Source organism: Cyprinodon variegatus, unplaced genomic scaffold (genome assembly GCF_000732505.1).
Source record: "Cyprinodon variegatus isolate N-32 unplaced genomic scaffold, C_variegatus-1.0 Scaffold689, whole genome shotgun sequence".
In the NCBI taxonomy this organism is placed as follows: Eukaryota; Metazoa; Chordata; class Actinopteri; order Cyprinodontiformes; family Cyprinodontidae; genus Cyprinodon; species Cyprinodon variegatus.
The window spans coordinates 85986-106677 of record NW_015151142.1 but is presented as its reverse complement, the minus strand read 5'-3'; positions in this window follow the sequence as shown (position 1 = coordinate 106677).

The window sequence follows — 20692 nt, the reverse complement described above, 5'->3', positions numbered from 1 at the left end:
TTATTAGTATATTTCATAAACATAGCCAGATGGCATCATTTTTCTCACAAAAAACTGGAAATAACTCCCACAAACTGAGAACGCTTCCTTTTTAGAATGATGACAGCGAGGATGCAGACTCCAGCCTCCAGTGTTTATGTGAAGAAGTCCTGCCGTCCAAAGGGGCGTCAAAATGCTTTCAGCATGAAGGCCCCTTTCAGATGACATGAGGTATGTTCAGTATTTTTTTTTTTTTTATGTCCGTGTGTTTTTATGATGAACACTAATTCAAAATTGAGTTACAAGATAAGACTGATATTTCCCTGACTGCTAGTCTGGCTAATCTACATCGACAGCTGTGTGATGACACCAGGAATTAGTCGTTGCTCATGCAAATAGAGTGCATATGCTAATACTGGAGCTAATTGTTCAACAGGGGGGAGAGGGGGGTAAGGGGCTTGTCATTTGGAAGTTTGTTGGATGAAGACATGAGCTTGCTTTGTGTTCAGCTGCCTGCAAGTCTTCCAGCAGCCCTCATTACAAACGTGGAGGAGACTGAGCTCTGGAACAATGCTATTCAGTTTGGACTTTGACAGATGGCAAATTTGTGGAATATTTACCTCTCTGCAAATTTAAGCTGATTAGAAATTCTCTGACTGTGGTTTGCAAAAACACATTTATAGTTTCTGTATCCGTGATGCTGAACTTAAACCTGCGAGTGAACATCGGCCTTTTATTTTCTTAACCCTTTCACTTATTCTGTTATTTTTATACACTTTCTGAGACCCACATTGTGTGACCACTTCTGCTATAAGCTATTGCTACTGTAACACCACAACTTCCCCATTTTGGGACAATAAAGGGATTTTCTATTCTATTCTAAACAAGTAAAGCAAAACTTCAGGCAGGAGGACAATCCAGATGTATTTTGTACTCAATAGGTGCAGTATCTCCCCAAAATTCTACAAACCCATTAGGTTGTATTTTATTGCAATATTAGACTTTAGACCTAAATATATATTTTTGATATGAAAAACTTTAAGTTTTAGGCTTTACTCTGACACCCCTAATTTAAAATCCATTGCAACAAGTACAACTAAAGTAGAAAATAGTTTCTATGTCTCAGTATAAAGGTCCAGCTGTTGGGTGAGGACCTCAAAGATTTGTTAGAGGACAAATAGAACGAAGAAGACAGTGGATAAAGTCTGCAGAAAAGTCATGGGGAAGATTGTAGAATATTAGAGTGGCAAGAATAAACGCTAGAGTTTGCCAGTTGCTATCCATTTACGAAGTGTATCAAATATGATAATGAAGAAAAATCTCTGAGTACCTACAACTTTTTGCAGGAAACTTATAGGTATTGTGGAGCATTTTTTATATGACCTGCCCCCTCCACTTAAATAAAAATGCGTGTGCAAGAGCTTGCACAAGCCCATTTCTCCTTGTGCACGCCCTGTTTAAAAAGTGCTGCTCTCATATCTCATACAAGCTTACTGTGTCCAAATATGGTGGGCACTATAATGTGGACTTTATAGCAAACTCAGTTAACTTACCGTTGGGACAGATGATCACTCCTTTTGGCTCTGTTGGTCATGTTACTCCTCCTCCGGGGAGTGCCTGTGCCATCTATATTAATCGTTATTAGTTGCCACTGTGGCTGTAGCGACAGCCTATTAAAAGCCTATTAAAGGCGTGCAAGAGCATGCACGAGCCCAGTACTAGCAGTGATGTGAAATTGATTTCTCAAAATATCATGCCAAACTTTACCTGTTGAGTAGAAACTTCACAACCGTGGCATCAGTGTGAAGCCAGACCCATGCTTTCAATGTACTCCATCGGGTGAAAGACTCTCCCTTATGATCCTCCGCCATTTACCAAGAACTGCGGTGAGAAAGGCATGCTTCAGTGACTGTCTGAAACCGTAGCTCACCACACATCCATGCCTGAAACTACCTATGGGAATGAGCATGTAGGACGGCATTAGGTAAACATGTCAGCAGTATGATTGACAATTGACCACTTATGTAGATGATCCACCCGCAAAAAGAAAATCCTCTGCATTACATTTAAGCAGAAACTTCCATTTCACAGCAGAAAGTTTATTCCAGTCCACCCAAACTCAAAAGGTTATTTTAGACATTTACATTTTTTAATAAGTTTGAAATTATCATGCCAATTAAAATGGATCCTAGGTTACCAGCACCAGTACAAAAGCAATTGTAACTTAACTATTTAACAATTGCGGTAGAGGGCTTTGGAACTAATCGCAGATAAAACTGATAAAAACTCTTTTACAAGAGTTAAATAATCTCGCTTTAAAAAAAGCTTTGTGGAACACTGTATTGAGTTTTATAATGTTCATCAAAATAGATGACTATATAATTTCTTTAAAATACTTAAGATCCAGTCTTTCAGGTTACATTTACCAAGACCTTTTTTACCGTTTGAATGTTGCAGCAAGTTCATCACCATTTGATGCAAGTTTAATGCCTCCTCAAATGTTTTGATTCTTCAAACCTTTCCTTAACAATCAAAATCCTTGGCTTTCTGCAGCTGCCCTGCACCCTCACATGATTAATAATTGATGTTCACAAAGGCTGTTAGAGGATAGCTGAGCATGTTAAGTTTGCAGTGTAATTACGAAATGGCTAAAGCCCTTGAGGTCGACAAGAGGTCTCCAATGCCTTTCAGAGAAAACTTTGAAAGCAAACTGTTCATGGGCTGGTCATGAATGTGAATTCAAATCTTAGGTTTGCTGATATTCTTGAATGTCTAATGGGAATTTGCTTTTTTCAGAAGACTTCATCAATAATACTCCAACATCAATTTCCTTTGAAAATAACACCATGGTATACATAATTTAATAGCCAAAAAAGGTCTTGAAAGATATTTTTGAAAACATTTTGTGCATAGGTGCCTATTTTAGCGGTGTTGACTTGCTGCAGGAATATCCATAGTTTACAGTAATTCTCTGCTGAGGGCGTTTTGGCATGGAGTTTGCATGTTCCCCTATTGGGCACTGTTTAGGTCATGGGTTAAAATTCTCCATTGCAATTTGAAAATAAAGCAATAAATAAAAAAGCTCTGCTTTGTTATTCAAGGTATTAAACAGCCAGTCTGAGGTCTGTTGGTGTTCAATTATTAAGATTTTTGAAAGAACATAAGAATCTGTTTACAAAATGCATGAATGAAAGTAGGGGTGGTGAAACATTTTCTTTGGATATATATATATATATAATCAACAAAATGCATGAATGAAAGTAGGGGTGGTGAAACATTTTCTTTGGATATATATATATATATAATCAGCAAGTCAGAGTTCAGCAGAGATATAATATCTGAGAGCAACAGTAAGTGTGTCTGTTGCTGCTTGTCTCTTTTGTCATCAAAGTTGTATTTCCACTTGTTGCCATGTCATTGCTGTGCTTCTTTTCCCCTCATTTCCAGTAACTTAGCTGATAAACACTTGTGACTTATGAATCTCCTGATCCACTATTTTAACAGCAAGGAAAGTAGTGTGCTAGCTAAGGCTATTTTAGCATGCAGGTACTTTAGGAAGAGTCTGTTATTGGAACGATGATTGTGGTGACGTGATCGGATCGATTGCTGAAGATCATAGAGATCTTTCAAGACTGTCATGTCAAATGCATCTACTTGCTGCAGCCATCGCATTGAAGCCCTGTAAAAAAACATCAACAAAATATTGATGTTTTTTTTTTTTTTTTATGTTCTGCTAAACTATTAATAAGATGTTTTGTTTTAAAGCACATGAATCAACAGATGCAGACAGATTAATTAAGTCACTGGTGTGATACTGTGATGTGATAATTTGGATAAAGTGTTGACTCACCATCTGGCCTTCAAAAAGGTCAACATTGCAGATGCAGTAACTGTGACATGCTGAATACAAATGAATATAAACCTACACAGAAAAAATAAATATTTGTATTTATATGATACACTTATAAACTATCAAGATAGCAAACAGCTGAAAAATTCAACTTGAAAGTTAAAGGGAAAATTACTTTTAGATCACTTCCTTGTTGTCTTCAGTATTTCAGTAGTGTAGTTCCTCTGTGTTCCACTTTTCTTGTAGTATTTTATTTTTAAATTTTACTTATAAGAACCTTATGATCATCCTATGTATAAACATTGTCACAGTTGGGTTGAGGTTTTACAATATCCAAATGCAGAGCTGAGGAGACAGAGGTGAGTTTTGTAGATTTAATGAAGCAACTGAGGCAGAAATCTAAAAATCCAAAATAACAAATTCAGAAAAAAAAAACAGAATCTAGGAGACATCGGGGAAAACATACATGAAGAAACAGGAAAAGACACGGAACCAGCACTGAGGAACTGCACAGAGACAGAACAAAGACTGGACTAATAAGTTGACAAGGAACAGGTGTGGATGGAAGCATCTAGAAGGAAGCCAAGGGGAAAGGGAACGAACACAAGGGGGCAACAGAGAGTAACTCAAGAACAACACAGTGCTAGAAAACAACTGCAAATACAAAGAAACTAAAAATAGACTTAAACAGAGGGCAGAACCCTGACAAACATGGTACTGAATAAAACAATAACAAGATAAATAAAACCAAATCATCTGAACCTGCATTCACTTTAAAAGATATAAAAGAAGCAGAAATAAATCATGATTAGCCTCGTATGTTCATAGAATTGATTTCTAGTGAATGACAGGGAGCCAGTGGACTTAATGTACAGGTGTGAAGTAGAAGATGTAATGATGATGCAAGATGCTGTCTTTTGAACTACTTGCCATTTTTACAGGGAGCAGAAATTTTAAAGTTAACTGATTTGGAAATATGAAAGTAAGTTAACCAGGTTGTTATGGATGTGGAAGTGAAGGAGAAGATGGAGAGGGATATCAAATATGATACCAAGGATGGGAGATATGTTGTTGTATTGTTGTAAAACTTCCAGATTTGCTAAAAGTAGACTCAACAATAGGCAAGCGTGGTACGTCATGTGGCATGGCGTTCACAGTCCTGGGAATATGGGTTGGCTAGGAAATGTTTTCATAAAATTTGTTTTGTTTTTTTTGGATTAACTCGTGCTTTAGGTACACTGGCTTCCTGTCATAGAACAGAAGCTTAACTGTTATATTTATTGCCGTCTTCAAGTTGCCCTCTAGGAGTGACTATGTGTCTGTATGGTTATGTGTCTCTATGTTGCTCAGTAATGGACTTGAGATCTGTCTGGGATGTACCCCACCTTCTGCTCAAAAACTGCTGTAAATAGCCTTCCATGGTCTTAAATGAATAAATGGCTGAAGGTGGATGAATATTGTATTGAACAACTTGATTACATAAAAGGTACAACTGTAACACACACCATTAAGCAGGTGACATGATGCCACTCACTCTGCCTATGAAATGGAAGGCACTAAAAAACCTTCAAACGCAGGGTAGTTTTATAGGCTGCACCGTGAAGCACATTACCTGAGGTATTTAATGAGGTATTTTGCCTTAACAGCAAACATTAAGATAAAACAAAGGACACTTTTTTCCCCCACATCAATTGTTAAAATTATCTGAAGGCAGCAACAGACAAAACAACGCTAAAGTGCGGGCTTTACCTTCCCTCTAAGTTAGCGTGAGTTTGAGGGAAGATGTATCTGATGCCTTAACGATTTACAAAAGTGGATAAGTATACAATATAAATGGAGGAGGAGGTTAATATCACGTGTATGATCAGGTTGTGTATCAATATTTAAAAACTGTGCCAACACGTTGCCTTCAAAAGTTAACCACATGCATTTGTAATTTAATAACCAAAGCAACCTTTTTCCAAGTTAAGGATAAGTAAACGATATAGTTATGACAAAAAGTAGGAGAATATTTTTTTACCATTATACAGATGAACAAACAGTTGCGATCATTGTGTTTGGCTTCTCATGCCTTCCGGATGGGCTTTTGCTCAACTTTAACATTTTCCAAGACTCCTTTTTGTTTATGGTAATAGAATTAAATGTGTTCCATCCTTTAAATATTTCAGGTAATGTGCCATTAAATTCCATGTCCCTCTCGGACATTTAACCTTTTATTACATGTTTTGTACACAAAATTGCCATGTCTGCTTTGCCATCCTAATTGCCATAGGGTGTTGTTTCAAGGAAGGGTATTTTCACCTTGGAAAAAATCAAGATTGCTGATGTTGAGTTGCTGACGAGGCTCGAGGACGACATGTGGTGTCATGTCAAGTGTAAGTATCCCTGCTACAGATTTAACAGCTTCTCAAATATCAATGGCGGCATCTAAACTAAATTTGACCGTCATCAACAGAATGCCATTTGACCATTCAAAGGATAGTCCAATTTTTTGGACATAAAGTTGTGGCAAATGTTAACCTCTCTAGCTAAAATGCAACGGTGAAGGTGACTGGTGTCTGTGCTGGAGGTAGGACATTTAGTCCTTTAGACATTTAATTTTTCTAGAGCTAAATTAAAAGGACTGTTTAAAAAACCACTCACAAGCCTCTTTAGAGCATTCCCCACTTCACTCTTTGTCCACTATATTTTCTCTTTCTTCCATTTTGAGTAAACATACACTTGAATAATTAAAGAGGATATTATTCAAACATTCCATTTTACCTCTGAATGTCTCATAAATAGCTAACCTCTGAATGGCCTAGTTAAAGTCAAACATACTGAGCCTATATCATGAAAAATTTTATTTTATGAGCCTTTAATTATTTAACAATGGTATTCATGATAAAAAAAAAAAACTAAAAAAAAAATTCAAATGCAACTGATATAATGTAGCAAGACCTTTAATTAGCTCTCATGTTGCTTAAATTAAAAAGCAAAAAGAGCTGCTTGCTAAAAATCACTCACAGTTTTTGCCACGAAGGGTTGCAGTAGGTATTGGTGACTATTACCTTTTCATATACTGTAGGGTCAGCTTTGTTTGGATAGTTTTTTTTTTTGTTTTTTTTTCATTGCTTACTTTATAGCTGTCAATATTTACTAATCAATGTGGGTAAAAAGGGAACAAAAATAATTCACAGCAGTATAGTTTTTATTTTATAATAACATTCATCATCCAATCCCTCCCCAGCAAAAATAGAATAAACTATAAAACTTCAGCCAAAGCAATCATTCTCTAATTTGAAATGTTCTTTTTCTGTTTAGAATGCTTGTTAGAATCACACACATATTGCTTTTTCATTTCATTTATTTACAACTCTCTAAGACTCCCTTATTACAAATTCCTCTTTGCATAATACTTGCTAAAATAATTTATCTCGTGTTCTTTGAACAAATGATCTTAAGTTTGATGATGTCTAGAATGTGTTGCTACTTGCTACATGTTGACTCCAGATTCCTTAATTTCCTGCTAATCTAAAAACCCATTTCCTTTATAATCTACTTACTGTGCTAATTTCTCAAATCAAACCCTGACCGTAAAGGTAACTTAGGCCCATTTAACCTGCTCTACTGCACTGCAGACCACCGCTGCTCTGCTGGCGATCCGATCAAAGCACAAGCCTTCTTGGCACTGTCTGGCTTCCTGGATTCATGTTTCCAGTTAACTACATGTAATTTGGAGATGTGCCAGGGGGTTAATAGAACAGAGGCAAGGGATGGGAAGGAAAAAAAGTCTATAGTTTTAACTGAAGCTAAATGTGCATATAAGAACACTACAGCATGCATTCTACTTTTGATTCCTGTCAGTGACTCAGTTGAGCACGCCCACACACGAATCAATGACCCTCTCAGTTACCGGTGTCTCAGCCCAGACTACACAGTGGGAGATCCTGTGGAGGCCCTTAAGCTCCGTGGCTCTGCTGGCCACAGAGCACAATCACAGGTCAGAGTTTAAGCTGGAATAGTATTCCTGGCAGCTGAAGCGGTGCTGAGCGGTAAGGAAGAAATGGCAATAGTCCAGGCAACAATCTGAACCCCTGAGGGACTGTCCAGTTCAAAGATTATAGCTGGTCTGGCTCCAGCAAACATCAATGAAGTCAGCCTATTGTGCACATATGCAAAGCAAAAAACAAAAACATAAAAAAAACAAGACTTCAATATCAATGTCATGAGAGAATAAAGATGACAGACACAACTTATCTTCTTTATTACAACAGAACAATATCATATTCCAGTGGTTGGAATTTAGGAAGCTTTAACCTGATATCCCAATGAACTGTCCTTGTTTTAAAGTTAAAGAGTTAAATATGGGAACTCAGTTTTTCCACTCACCATATAATCATACTGTATGACATATTTTTCTATTACCATTAATATTTTGATTTCTTTTTAAAATAAGGCTACTCTATCAATTATGTAGTAATATTTCCAAAACACTTGACCAATTTGAGGGTAGCGCCTCAGAACTAAAGGCTACATAAGATGGATTCTTCGGGTATGCAAAAAAAAACAGATGAGCCATTGATACAGTTAGCGTTACTCTGTTTGACAGGAGGTTTTGCGTAATGGAAATACTGTTTGATAGACCTTGGATATAACCTGCTAGGAGAATTACTTCAGCACATGTCTCGACACATATGTCTCTGTTTATCAAGCTATGCATTTTGGCACAACTCTGTATAAACATAAAACACTTAGAGTGTTTACACTTGATTTTGATGGTGTTAATTTGGGTGGATTTCTTCACTCCAGTTACAGGGCATCAGCAATGCATAAGAGTGGCTTGTGTTGTCTAACAAGGTACCCAAATACAGAAGAACAGAAATCAAGTGATTAGCTAAGTTTACAATCCATCTTTAGTCATAATAAAGTTAATGGAATGTTGTAATTAAAGCTGTGTTAAAAGACATCTCCAATGAACCCATAAAAACAGTGTTAGTACATTTTAGCTTGATTCTTCTTTGAAGGGCTTGAGGGTGAGCTGTAACAATAAGGTGATAAAAGTATCTGTATTTTTTAAAATATTTAAACTTTTTATTTGTTATATACTTTTTTCTTATAGGTAAAACTCACTGTTAGAAGAACAGCATGCTATGTTTACATGAAAAGGTTAAAATACATTAACTTCTTTGACATAACACCATCTTCTAGATGTATGTTTTTACCTTTAGACTAAATTTAAGCAATAAAACAGGTGAATGAGAGACAGAAAATTTTGTTTCACTTTGCTCAATTAAAACAGTACTAACACTGTTTGATGCTTGGAGCCAAACCATTTAAAAGTAAATTCTGGTTGCATGAAGTTAAGTAAATAATAGAGCTTTTGTCAGGTTGGGTGGAGGCTTTTATCGGACCCAAATGCAGAGATGGAAGCTGAGTTTGTTTCTTGCTGATTTAATAAGGAGTAGTCACAATATATTCAGCATAAATCTAAAAATAACTGATCAAGGAAAACAAGAACCAGAACAAAGGGGAACACATTGTAAAGGAGGGAATGAAGGAATTAAGAGAATCTAGCAGTGAGTAACTGCAGAGGAGGAGTATAAATGCTTAACAGGATAAAGAATGGAGTAATCAACTGATTGGGAGCAGGTTGACAGAAGGAGCTAGAAGGGAGCCAAGGTAAAGGAGACGGACACAAGGGGGCAACAGAGGGCAAACAAGAAATACATAAGAAGTCAAATACAACCAGAAAACAACCAGAATGACGCAAAATGGAAATGAAACCAATGACCTAGAAAACACAGAAAGACATAAATCAAAGTGTAATTGAAAACTCAAGAAGAAAACGTAAACAGAACCAAAAAGGGCAGAATCATGATAGCTTGCGGTGACCAAGCAATTAATAGTGGATATAAATTGAGAATGGAAATGGCTGTAGTGACTACTGGTGCATTTAAAAAGAGAAATTCTGTAAGTCCCAATCATATCCATTAACACTATGTATTAATGTTCATTAAGACCAGTGTAATCCACATTTTCTTTCTCTATAGACAAACTGATTGGAAGAACCTTTCCCTCAAAAAGGGCGGTTTTTAGTTTATTTTCACTATTTCATTTGGAAGGTGTAACATTTGATTGCCATATTTTAATTTAGTTCCATCCTCTGTCACCTGTTTAATCTTCTGTCCTTTTTCTACCTTAGCTCGTGAGTGCTCAATGCAGGGGCTTAAATTGCCCTTCAAATAAATAAATAAAAAAAATCTCCTGTGATGCAGTGAGTGCAGGGAACCTACAACTGCTCTTCCTCCTCAGGAAAGGTGAAATGTTGAGGTGTTGTACAAAGTGTAACTTTCTGTCACATCAGAATGGAGCTAATGCCTCATAGACGATTGTAGTTCATTCTTAAATACAAAGGCTGCAGTAGGAATCACTCAACACTTTTTAGATTAAACTAGTCAGCGAAGTTACTGTCTGCATTGTTATATTGGATGTGCATTCCTTAAAGTCAATCATAAATGAAACATCCATTTCTAATAGTGAGTGTTTCAGAGGCCACCTACTTAAATTTACATTAACAATATTGTTTATTTTTTATTTCTACACGTAAGAGGTTAGATTAGGGAATGAGGTAATTCAGTTCAATTGCTACTCAGAAAACTCTGCAGCATTTGCTTTCTACTCTAAACAAGCTAGAGCTCTCTGATTATTGGCGCAGTCATTGCAATCATACTGTACTTTCTTTAGGCTGATGCTAGACGAAAAGAAAATGTGACGTTACTGGAAGGGCAATCTTCTCATCAGTTGTAAGTTTACTTTTGACAAATAAACATTCATCTCAAAATTATTCTTCCTTCTTTTTCCCTGTGCTTGATTTTCACAACCGCAATAATACATTATAGTATGACCATTACATTTTCAGAGTACTTTAAACTGAGAAATTATGTGTAATTCGTTTGGGAAAATAGACCTACTTATGGCAAACACATGAAATTATGACTTTAAGTTTGTCCTGGCTAAGCTTGAGAAACCTTTTCAACAGTGAGCCGTGGGTCACAAAGAGACAGATTGATGAAAATCTGTGTCTTCAGTATAAGCTATAAGCGTTGATGCTGTGCCATGGCAATGGTCTGCAATGGCAAGGTACTCAGATCTGTAACGTCTGGCACCAGGCTGCACGTGATACAAATTAGCCAATCAGCTATGTCAGTCAGGGCTGCTGCTGCGAGCTACTTCTAAACACATCAGGCAAACCTGTGGCAAGCCGGGCGATGGAAAAGAAGGAGAGCAGAGAAAGTGTGGACTGATGAAAGAACTGCGGTGAACTGGTGAAAAAAAAGTGAAATGGTGTGCTCAAAGATGACCCTGCACATTCTTTAGTATGTTTGGCTCAACCTGCTGCTTTGAAGCAGGATTCTCCACCATGAACATAATCAAACATAAATATGGATCCAGGCTCAAAATGAGCACCTTGATATGTGCTTTAGAATGGCTTTGTCTGCATTCAAACCAGGATTAAAGCCTTACAGGGCAGCATAAAGCCCACTGCTCTCATTAAGACAGAAAAGAAAGAAAGAAAAAAAAAAAAGAAAAACGGTCAGTTCAGTTGTTTTATAAAAAAAGTGAGTCAGGAAATGGTCTATATACCAAACTGAAAAATTGCTGTTCTGTACTTCAAAAGCAATTTAGATTTTAATATGGATGAACATTCTATTTTTTATATTTTTTATTTAAAAATTCAATATTATAATTAAAAATGTCTCCGGACCTTTACTGGTTGTTGATTTTCTTAATTTCCCCCTGATTTTTGGTGGGTTACCCCTGACCTAGACTATTGCCCTTCAGATTGAGCTGAAAATTGGCTGTCCTTAAAGCCAAACGCAAAATTACCCATTTAATTATAAGAATTATAAGATTATCCTTATACGAATCATTGGGCATTAATTTATCATTGTACCAAGTATCAAAGAAAAAGAATATGGTTCCTCTGCAATGCAAATTAATGTTTCACAGAAAGAACCCCCCTACAGTGGTGAATGTGCAATTGTTTAGAAAAAGAAACAGATATCTGCAGGGCAGCAATATCCTTGAGCTCCCACTAGACTGAAACAAATATCATTACCAATGAAAGAAGAACAATGGTGCCAGCTGATCTGCACAAAACCTTAAATCAAAATCCTCTTTCCAATAATAATGTTTGCAATATCCTAACAGATAAGGACTATTTTAATGCAGTTTGTACGATGCAATGTTCCAAGTGTCCTGCATCCACCTTCCTCATAAGTTGGTTGATTTTTAAGTTGTCACCATACTGATGGTGACGGAGCATGACCATTATTGTGTTGTGGAAACAAAAGAAACATGTCAGGATGATTTAATCAGAATCAACATTTTCATACAAATTTGCAGGCATCAGATCTGCATCACATCTGATGTGGTTCATCCCTAAATCACATTACTGCTTAGGAAATGTAAAGCAACTACTAAACTTGATCAAGAAAGTATAGAAGAAAACCCTATTGCTACTGGTTGTTTTTTAAGATGAGCATCTAAGCATTGTTTGGCACTGGTCATGTTGCCCCTTCAGTACTCTTTTCTTTGCTTTGCAGCATTGTTAATTTTCTAACTCACATTTTTTGCAACTACTAATATATTAAATATCCTTCTATAATCTTTGTCTATCTTCTATAAGATAAATTGTTTATAAGATTATGGGACTCCAGTGATAAAAACGCCATCTTAAAAGCTAGGAGATTTTCCAGTTTGGTCAGGATGCATATGTATTCAGATCCAAATAAAAATAAATGTTAATATTAAATTAATCTTCAACAAATTATGATAAATGCATACATACAACAGCAGTGTTCATATCATTTTATATCTCAATCATGAAAAAAAACCCTCACTATCCACAAAATAAACAGACAGAATATTAAACAAAGAACATTAAACTCTTGTTTGCATGCATACACATTTCTGAGTTCAATGGTTTTGTACTTTTGCTTAGCCTTCAATATATGAAGTAATGAGTCCACTCCATATTCAGTTGAGTTTATTAGTCTCGGTCACGCTTAGCCTTTCCGTTCTTTAGATAATAACTTGTAGTTGCTAACCTACAGATGTTAATGTCGTTACTGTACCGCGTTGTGTGTTCAAATGTATCTTCCAGTGCTGTTGCAGAATTCATGCTTGCGGCTGCACGGTGGGACAGTCTGATCATGGAAATGGCTGAGTGTTTTTAGTATGTACATATTTTAGCATGTTAATCTATCTGACAGACCAAACATAATGCAGACAATGCCTTCTCCCCTCGGTGCTCTGTAGGCCAAGCTCCGCAGCATGCATTCTTCACTTCTGTCAAAGATAACAGATAAATAAATAATCTCATTCATCAATATTCATACGTGACGATGTTTTCCTCATTGCAACATTGTCTCCGGTTTTGTTAATATGTGCTACACCCCCCACCTGCTTCTGTATGATATGAGCTCTGTCAGCCCTCCAGCCACTCTAGGTGGCAAAAACTCTCAACAGAAAAGTTAGCAAATTTGTCTTCATGCCGTTCCTCTGATCTCTGTGGCATTCTCAGGGGAACCAAAATAGTTTCTGGCAAAACAGCACTTGTTTTTTTTTTTTTATGCTCCTCACTTCTAGCCTGAAAGAGAGAGCTAGAGGGAGCGTTCCATCTGCGCTGGTTGTCAGGTAACTGTGCCGACACATCTGTGTCTGGTTTGGGAGCGCTGCAGCTGTGACCTCTGGTTTGATGTGCAAAAAGAAAACATCTAATATGGCATACACCATCTGCAGCTGAGTGGAGAGGAGGGGGAGGAAAATGGGAGAGGAAGAGAGCGGATGGAAAGAGATGGAGCATTTAGAAAACCCTGCTATTTGTTCTCCCTGTCACTCGCTGCAATGGGAATGAAAACACTGCATTTGTTTTGCACTCATGCGTTGGCTGCCTCTGCTTTCTCCTCATTGAATTTGAAGGTTAGACAAGATAAACAAAATCCAGAGGCTGCTTCACTGACGTTGAGTGACAGATCTCAGATTTGTTTTATTTTATTGCCGATATGGAAGACTGTCTAATCTGCAGCTGTTGCGTCGGAAATTTATTTAACGGTCTACTATATGGGAATCGACTTGCTGGAGTCGGATTCTGTTTCATTACAACTGAGGGACTTGAGATTGTTTCACGCTTGCTAGATAAAACAATAGATGACATTTCTGCTTGTCTGCATTGTGGGGATGTTTTTATTGCCTACATAATGTGGAAGATGCCTCACAAACTAAAAATGACACACATCAGTGGGGTGTAAAGTTGTTGTTTCAGATGTTCTCTCCAGCTGAATATTTGAGACTCACACATGTGGTACGGTGTCTCACAAAAGCTTTGGAAGGGCTTAAAGCTTTCCACATTTTACAGCTTCTCAGTCTTAAACTTCCATAGATTTCATTTTGATTTTCTGTAGTAGATTGACTTAAAGTAGTGCACAAATATAAAGATTAAGTAAACTGTGATGTTCACAAATTGTTTTATACAAGGTGCTTGTTTGTTAAAGAAACAATAAGTAAGTAAATTTAACCATAATATTTCTTGTCTGTCACCCATGATGGCAGTAAAAGTATAAACAATCTTTTTTCACAATCCAAAATGTCATAGTCTCCTTACAAACCAAAAGGCACAGTCAAGCACTACTTCAGGGTCATATGTAGTCTCTGTTCCCTTCCTGGTTCCTAAAACCAATTGAGAGTTACATTGGTTGCCTAAATGAATTAGAATAAAATGAAGAAATTCACAATTCACAGCATTCACATAAATGTGGACCTTAAAAGTGTATGAAAAAAAACAAAATAAGTAGCAGAGTTATAAAAAATAAAAATAAATTAAATACTGTACTGTACTGTACAGTGTTCAACTTATTGAGGTTGTTGAGAGCAGTGATGGTTCATCCCAGCTTCTGGGAGGAAGGATCTGTGCTGACCCTCCCTGGTGCATTTAGGGTGCAGCAGTCTGTCACTGAAGGAGCTCTCCAGTTCTGCAACAGCTTCATGCATGGGGTGGGAAACATTATCCGAGAGAGATGCTAATTTAGTTAGGATCCTTTTGTTTCCCACCTCCTGCACTGAGTCCAGAGGGCATCCAATCACAGAGCTCTCACCTACAGATAAGTCACTACTCTAACAGACAGCTTCATAGAAGATGGCTGATGCTACAACAGAGTTATAGACGGTCTTTATCAGTGCCCCCTGCACTCTAAAAGACCTCAGTCTCCTCAGCAGGAAAAATCTGCTTTGTAGGGAGCCTTAGTGTTGTGAGTTCGGTGTTCCTCGGTGTCAGTGGGGTGGATCTGCTTCTGCTCTGCGTCATTTAGTATTTCATGTTGTCAAAAAAAAAAAAAAAAACCAAGCCACCTTAACGTTTAATGTTTCATTTATGTTGTGAAATCCCAAAAAAGCGCAAAAAACAACAACAAAAAAGCACTTTTGAAATCCAGTTTGCTTAAGAATCCATATGGGAAGGCAACAGAGAGCAGTGGTTGCATCTAGTGTCTTTCTGGAAACCTCAGGGTCACTGAGAGGTGCATGATTAGAGTATAACATGAATACAGATGAGATTTATGGTCCTCAAGTGCATGTTACCGCACAAAGTGCGCAGCTGTTCAAGCCATTTTATAGGAACCTGTTCAGACCTTTCAGACCCTCTTATATTTGAGACTATCCTGACACTACCCCCCGCAGAACAGCATGAACGGCTAGGTGGATAAGCATATTTACCAACTGTGTACATGTAATCACAGAGAAGCTCCTTATTTCCGAATGATAAACTTGTGATATCAGCTAAAAGATTACACTTATGGGTCCATATTTGTAATAAGGGTTAATATAAGGATGCATTTCCTTCCTAGGTTCTTCTTCTTATTTTCAAGTTGTTGAATAGATTTAGATATTATCTGCAAACATATCAATAAACACATTTATGGGAAAAACATGGTGTTTAAATGAGAACACATTATTTCTATATATGTATGTGGTAAATACAAAAGCACCTTTAAGAGCAACAAACTACTTTTCTGTTACAGTACTTTGCTACTCTAATGCATTTAGAGAAAATGCAGTCAAAAATAAAAGTTGCATAAAAGAAATGGAGAGGAAACAAAGGACCCATAAGGGAATCTGATCACAGACAAAAAGGGTGATGTTTTTGCCACAATGAACCAAACACTGTAGAAAAGCACAACTTTGAAAATTTCAATCCATTATGTTAATATTGCAAGGAGAAGATTAATGAGAGAAAAAGCCAAGAGGTTTCTGGTTACTCTGGAGGAGCTGTAACAATCTAAACCTAGATTGGATTGTTATTAGGTTTTAGGCCATTTTTGGATGCTTGGCATACATTCACCTTTAGCATGGAATCTATTAAATGCTTTATAAACAAGACCTCCAGAGAGAAAACGAAAAGTGTGGGAGGGGTAAAAAAGTGACAAACCCAGAAAATTGACATTTGCAGATGCTGTCTGTCTCTCAATTGACTACAGATTGTACTTTTCTAAGATGAATCACCAAACATATCTCAATATTTGTCAACATATGGTGTCTGCAAAAGATGAATCTATAAAGTAACCTCTCCACACTGATTAGAAATGCTATCCATGTGTTTTAGATTTTTAATAAAAAGATTTTAAAACATTATTTCACACTACTTTGTTTGTCTAGATAATAAAATTCCAAAATGATACATTAACCTATTTGGCTATAACCTGATTCACTGATAAAGAGCACTGCATTCTTTTGCAAGGCAAGGTATATGCTTTTGTTTTGGATTCAGCTGACATCCAAAAGCAGTGACAGGCATGAGAGTTTGCGATGATTTAACTCCCCACTGGGCTGCATGTGTTTTCGTGTACCCACCAGAGAGTTGATCCAAAGGGGTTTGACGGGTAGGCTGATAAAAACTTTCTGTGGTAATACTGCCTTCTGCATAACAATAGAAGTGAGGCTGGTGCCCATGTTTTTTAAAGGGACAGAGGGTACAGAGGTTGGAGAATAAAGACCAGAAACCCTGCGGTGCTGGCGTCAGACAAGCCAGCAAATATATCCTTATTTGGGTATTTTACTGACAGCTTTCACCAAACACCAGCTACATCATCATGATCCCAGCCATGAACTAAACTCCATTCACACCTTTCCCCCTAACCCTGACCGCCACCCTAGAAATAGTATTTGCCTCCTTGGGCTTTCACACGGGTCCGTGTTATGAATTTTGGTCACAAAAACACTGGTTTTCAAAGTTTTTTTTTTCCTGAATGGAGAAAAATATGGCAACATAATCTAGGATACACAGACACCCACCCACCCACTCAAAGTGACATTTCATACCAACCCAACACCTAATCCCACCTCAGCATTGGTCAGCAGAAAACCACCTTGGATTTATTCTCTACACATTTCCCTGTAAATTCACATAGGCTCACAGATCCAGATATTGAGGGACTCCAGTGAAAGCTCAATTCTCCAAACCACAAGTTTGTAACCTGGGCAAGCTAACAACTTGCCAAACTGCTTTTGCAGATGTGCAACAATAATATTCTATCAACAGTGTATGTTGGAAACCTCTTCTGAATTAAACTTCCATCCTCTTTATAGGTCAAATGTATAATGGCTGTGCCTGTGCTGCACATTAAAAGCAAAGGATCCTTGTGGTTTCTGAGGTTAACTGTTTACTTATTTTGTCAAAATTTGAATTAGCTTAAACTTCTTAGATGGCAGGTTACTGTAACTTTACTTGTCCTGTTTTGAGCTTTCTCGTTTGTTTCCTTTATGCTTCTTCTCATTTCAGTTCAAAATAAATTGTGGGCACCTTATTTCCATTTAGTTTTTGTTCATATTAAGCTAACAAAGCCAAATTCAGTGAACACAAAGCTAGACTTTCAGACTTTTTAGAGGAGCTTTTATTCCAAAGTTTCTGCTTTAAGGTCCCATTATTGTGGTTTTGTGGACCTTGTAGAAGTTAAAAATTTCATTTTTTTTTTTTAAAGGTACACTAAGTTACGGTATATATATCAGTAAATCTAACCAAATTGTTTTGTGATCATAAGCGGGGCTTACATTTTGGCTTAAATATATAAATAGGCATAAAATGTGTAAGATAAATACAGTATAATTATACATTGAACCTATAGATGACTAAATGTGGCTGAAATGTGGTTGGGTAGACTAAACAAATCTGACATATGACAACTTTGTTTAGTCTAAATTTAGATATCACTTTTTACTAAGTAGTAGATTGTTTTCCATGTATTATGGAGTAATAAAGACAAGGACTTCCTAATCATGAATGGCTACCAAATGTAGTACTTGTATAGGTATTGGCTGTTGGTACCTACAGTATATACCGTCTGCACTATCGAGTACCTTTTCAGGTGAAATCAAACATTACCATGTTTTGGTACCTAAACGCATCACTGTGACACAGAAGGAGTTGAACAGTGGGAGATTTTTAATGCTGGAAATAAAGATAGCCTTGCACGCACAAAGCCTATTATTTGACCTTTTACAGCAAAACAATTCATGCCTAGATACAAAATGAGCTCTGTGATTGCGTTTTTTTCTCCATATTATAAAGGACGGCATCTCATTTTAAAGCTTCCCTAAAGACCCAGACAGGTGAACGAGATTGGTGACTGCCATTGTGATGGAATAACTGGGACAAGATTAACTGGTTTAGGCAACTGAAAACCACTGATGTTTCTTATAAACAGGTGGTTTCGTTGATGCCTGTCTAAACATACTTCTAATGTAATTAACTAATTTACAAAACGTCGCAACTTCAAGTTCACTAATCGTACTTTTTTCCACTGAGAAAGAACTTGAATTACAAAGCATCATTAGCAACTGTTGGATCTTACATTGGGAACATTACTACTGACCATCAACTTGTGACAGAGAAATCCCATTAACATTGTATAAAATAAATGTTACTGCAAAGTTACACAAATTGTTTCATTATAAACATAGTAATAGTATTTGCTTTTGACAAGTAGTTTCAGGAACAAGAAATTAACGGCAATAAGCTAATGATAAAGGAAAGATATCCCTCTATCTTCCCTCCTCTGTAAATCAATCTACCATCAGTCTGCAAAGATCCTGGTCTGTCAACAGATCCCCAAAGTAAATCTATGTCATTCACAGTTTCATCATACTGTTGGCTGCATACATGTAGTCTTAGTCATGAGACCATAATGAGCTGTTTCCGAAGTGTTTTTACCTGCATGTGTATATAGGGTTGAAATGTATTTATTTAGGAGAGCATTTCAGCTAGTAAAATCAGAATGACGCACCTGCTGATCCGTAAACATTACTTGTTATGTTATGTTATTTGAGTTAACAGCTACTACTATGGTGCGGGTATCACTTGCTATGGTTGTTTCATATGTAGGCAGAAAGGGAAGAAGCATGTCTAACCGTGGTATAAAAACAACAGCATAAAGGTTGAAAATTATAGCTTCGCCAAAAGGGAATTCTCTGTTTATGCACCCTGAGGAACATAAGGCAGATAAGAAATCGAAAAGCAGTCAGATAGATTGAATTGCGACAAAGGGGTTCCACAATACAGCTGTTTGGAGAGATTAGGTGGCTGCGTGGCTGCCTGCTCTGAATACTGCAAATGTAAACAAACAAGGCAGAATAAATGTTCTTATTTCTGGCCTCAGATCTATGAAAGACGTGTTGTATGTGGAAAATAAAAGATAAAATACTGGGAGCAACTAACTCAGATAGCAGACCTAGATCAGCTGGTGACAGTTACATTTTCAGAGTCTACTGATCGTGCAAATTATCTTTTACATTCCTGAGTATGAGATATTTTTTTCCTTTCTTTACTCTTTATGGAGTGGGGTAACCTTGTTAAGGAATAATTAGACAGTGGATTTTGGGTCCTTTTGTGTGTATTTCCAGTTGACATGATAGTGCACATGAAAATAACAACGGTTAAGCTTTTAACAATACGTTATACACCCTCAGAAACACTTTGGACACATATGAACACCAAAGCACAATTAATAAAAATATGGCAGCTTCTTAAATTATAAATTCTAAAATTAAGTATCTGCTTCCTACCTATGTTGAGATGCTCTGACCATATTATAATTCCAATCTTAGATTGTTTATATCCCATTTGTCTGTAAGAGTCCACAGATTAAAAGTAATCCAGCATATTTTTTATAAAAAGATTCCATGATGAGGAGATAGCCACATAAAATTTGGTTTTGCCAGCAGAAAAGTTTGATCCCAGCAGCTAATGCTAAACATCTTGCCTATTACTCTGTTTTCTTCACTTTCCAGCCTACAAAACAAAAGTGTCCCAACCGATTTCTGTTAGATTTGACTTAGATTTGACTGAGAGCTCGTAAATATAACAAAGCTCTCCCTGCCAGCTGCCGAGTGGTCGCACGATTGCCATCTATTATGCTTCATAAAGTTTGGCTGCTTTTGGTTAAAACCACACACAATGTTTGGCTCTCTGGCCAATGATATTAGTCTTCAAACAAGGGTAGGCATGGCTAATTTGAATAATGCAGACCTGATCTATTGCCTTTCATAACAGCACACAGGTAGACTAAAGACTAGATATTTGCACACTGTAAGATCATTAGGTGAAAGTGTCAGAAAAATTAAAAAATATATGCTTCAAAAATGTTTTGCGGCCATTAAAATAACTTTGTGTTATTTTCTGGTTCAAATTTGGAGATGCTGGCGACACCGAAAGTTCAAAGTCCCATAGCTCTAAAACTGTCATACTGAGAGGTCTGAAATGTTTTGCAGGTGTGGTTGACATGATGCAGAATAAATGTACTATACTGTAACATAATGACACTTGCCTGGTAC